The 3,560-nt window shown below is 39.8% G+C and overlaps 1 non-coding gene across 1 annotated transcript; it reads right to left on the bottom strand.

Moving 5' to 3' along the window:
• Nucleotides 1–2,315: 2,315 nt before the first annotated feature.
• Nucleotides 2,316–2,422, bottom strand: LOC127099173 (small nucleolar RNA R71). Its single transcript, XR_007793713.1, has one exon. It is a non-coding gene; the product is annotated as a small nucleolar RNA R71 (small nucleolar RNA).
• Between the last annotated feature and the right edge of the window lie 1,138 nt (nucleotides 2,423–3,560).

Here is a 3,560-nt window from a genome sequence, read left to right as displayed (position 1 = left end):
GTGGCCACGTGTCCGAAGAGAGAGGATGAAGTTAAATCGTTCACTATTCCTTTTGGTTACCGCCTAGGTTCAGTATGTGACGGGTTTCGGGCTTAAGGCCCAACCCAAAATTTGAAGGACAGTCTTTGGGCTTTTTTTACAGGGGCCTATTGATAACGCGAAAACATATAGTATTTTTGGCCCTATATGTACTGCTTTTTACTCGATTAACACTATTTATTACACAGCATTTTATGTTTATTTGCAGGTATTCATCGAATAAAAGGTTTATCGCAAGAAAACGGGAAATAGCAAAAAGGAAAGAAAAAGGCAAGAAAAGATAAGAAAATAAACCATCCAATGGGATAATGGGCCACCAAAGCACATGGACTTGTGGCGCCCATTACCCAAAGGATGTGGCGCCTGCCACATGTGGCCACAAGGGAGGTGGCGCCCGCCACCAGCCCTTGAAAAGTGGGGTGGCAGTTGCTACAAGAGTGGTGCTCGCCACTCATCATGGATTTAGGGTTGTGGCAACCGCCACAACCAAGTCTCCAAACTATCCCTACTTTTTCGCCCCCTTTTTAGCCACGGTTTCCACCACTCTTGCTACATTTGAGGAACATGAAAAGGATATAAAAAGGGACCATTCAGACTACCAACCGACCTCTCTCTTCTTCCAGTTTCTAGCTTACACATAATTTTTGTTCTGCTTTATTTTTCTTTTAGTTGTCTAGGCAGTTTCTTACCATTGTAAAAGTGATAGTTTCTCCACATTGGGGACTATTACGGTTTATTATTTTTCACGCATTTGGGATTCAATTGTAAGAGGTATTTATTGCCAAAGCTTGTCAGAATCATTTAATCGAAGATTCAAGATTCAATTCCAATTCTTAAATTGCAATCCAGGTTTATTATTGTTTACTATTTTATTTATTTATGCCTTACTATATGTTTAATTCCCCAATTGCCATGTCTGTCACCGGATCTATGTCCGGTTAAACCCTTAGGAATCGGTATGTAATGACCGTCGAAACGAAGGGATTCAATAAATAATTGGTGTTAGTTTTTATTAAAACTTATTTTTCCGGTTTTAGTTTCTTAATTTAATCAAACTGTTTTTCGTGCGAGAGTACAAAACAAACTAAGGTTATGGTCAATAAAAACGAGAGCTTGAGATTTTATCCGGATAGCTGAAACTAGGCATTGATCCTAAATACAGTGAGAGTGCTTTAGGATTAATTAGACTTTATCTATATTCAAAAAGTACTTTTAAATTCAAAATGAGACCGCGAGAGTCAAGCATTCTGGTTTAGGAGTATGGTCGAAGTCAATAAAACGAGAGTGGGAGGCTAAGTCCTTTCTATAAATAATTTCTACTGAAGAATATTTTAACCAATAAGATTGCACCAACTATCTATCGAATCCCTGAGGTTTGATGTATTACATACCGATATCCCCTATATCTTATATCTTTATCTTTATTCTATTCTATAGTTATTTCTCTTCATCCCTCCAATTTTAGAACAATCATTCGCCTTAGATTTACATAGTAACCTCAGACCACGATACCTTCGATTATTAGTCCTTGTGGGTTCGATAATCTTTAAAACGACGCGATAGAACTGTGCACTTGCAGTCACGATTCACATAGACTTACCAAAGTCGCGAGCAAGTTTTTAGCATCGTTGTCGGGGACTAATTTAGTCGATATCGTAACTCTAGCGTTCCCCGGTATAGACTAAGGCAACAATTCTTTTTCCCTTTCTACATCTGTCGAGTGTATGCCAAGTACTCGCTCTCAAGGCGAGAAATTAAAGCTACAACTCAACGAACCTGAGCGTTATCTTATGTTAGAACGCCAGACACGAGACTTGATACGGGAACATCGTATCAAGCTAAATCTTCCTGACCTCAACATTCCTACTTCTGCATCAGTTGTTAAACCAGAGATGGCCGAACAAGTGCAAAATCTTCCTCTTAAGTATTATGCAATCCCTTCACAGGACGAACCTCATAACAGCATCGTTTCCCCTGCGATATAAGCCAACAATTTCGAACTAAAACTCTCACTGTTGTCAGCCGTACAACAAAACCATTTTTCAGGTAGTCCCACAGAGGTCCTGAACTTACACTTGTCAATATTTTCGCAATATGCAGACACGATGAAAGCGAATGGTGTCAGCTCAGAAGCTATAAGACTCTGTCTTTTCCCATTTTCATTAAGAGATAAAGCTAGAGCTTGGCTACAGTCTCTACCTTCCAACTCTGTCACTACGTGGAATGAGTTGAAGAAAGTCTTCTTAGCCCGATATTTCCCACCTAGCAAGACGGTTATGCTAAGAGCCCAAATAAACGGGTTTAAACAAAAGGATAATGAATCACTTTTTGAAGCTTGTGAGAGATACAAAGACATGATAAGGCTATGTCCATATCACGGTCTAGAAGAATGGCTGATAATCCACACCTTTTATAACAGTCTCTTGTACAATACAAGATTGACAATAGACGTCGTCGCAGGTGGCGCATTGATGGATAAACCATACGAAGAAGCCTATCAACTCATTGAAAGTATGGCCCAAAATCATTATCAATGGGGAAGCGAAAGAACCTCTGTAGAGAAACCTCAATCGAAGGGCGGAATGTACGAATTGAGCAGTCTTGACCATGTCAACGCCAAGGTAGATGCCCTGACTTAGAAGATAGACAGTTTGACCATAACACCAGTGGCCACATTGGCTGCCGTAGCACCAAACTGCGAGATATGCGGAGTTCAAGGGAATACTGCCCCAGAATGTCAACTCTTGATAGGAACTTCCACAGACTAGGTGAATTATGCTCAAGGAAACCCCTACTCAAATACCTATAACCCAGGTTGGAAGAACCATCCTAACTTCTCATACAAAATTAATAATGCATTGTATGCACCTAATCAAGCACCAGCTGTACCACCAGGATATCAGAAAGTTGCCATAAACACTTAAAATGCTCCTAGGAAATCAAACTTAGAAATAATGATGGAAAACTTTATAGCTACCCAAGCTCAAACAAATAAGGATTTCTTAAATCAAAACATACACACTAGCGAGCAAATCAAGCAGTTAGCAAACAAGGTAGACGCTTTAACCACCCATAACAAAATGTTGGAAACTCAAATCTCCCAAGTGGCTCAAGAACAAGCACCTACCGCTGCTCCTGTAGGCACATTTCCTGGACAGCCGCAACCAAACCCGAAAGATCATGCAAATTCTATTATACTACGAAGTGGGACAGAACTAGATGGACTGGCCGATCCTAGAACTCAAAACCCATCCATGCATCAAGACCCAGGTAAGGTAATTGAGAAGGAAGACGAACAAGAGGAAGATAAAAATGAAGATGCAGTAGAGAAAGAAGAACCTTATGTGCCTCCACCACCATATAAACCCCATATTCTTTATCCTCAAAGACTTGTTAAATCTAAAAGTGTAGGGCAATTTAAAAATTTCGTAGAGCTTCTAAAACAATTGAATATCACAATACCCTTTACAGAAGCCATAACTCAGATGCCCTCATATGCTAAGTTTCTCAAAGAAATCTTA

The sequence above is a fragment of the Lathyrus oleraceus genome, chromosome 6 (genome assembly GCF_024323335.1).
Source record: "Lathyrus oleraceus cultivar Zhongwan6 chromosome 6, CAAS_Psat_ZW6_1.0, whole genome shotgun sequence".
NCBI lineage: Eukaryota > Viridiplantae > Streptophyta > Magnoliopsida > Fabales > Fabaceae > Lathyrus > Lathyrus oleraceus.
The sequence above is the reverse complement of the archived record's forward strand: the minus strand, read 5'-3'. Positions and strand labels throughout refer to the sequence as shown.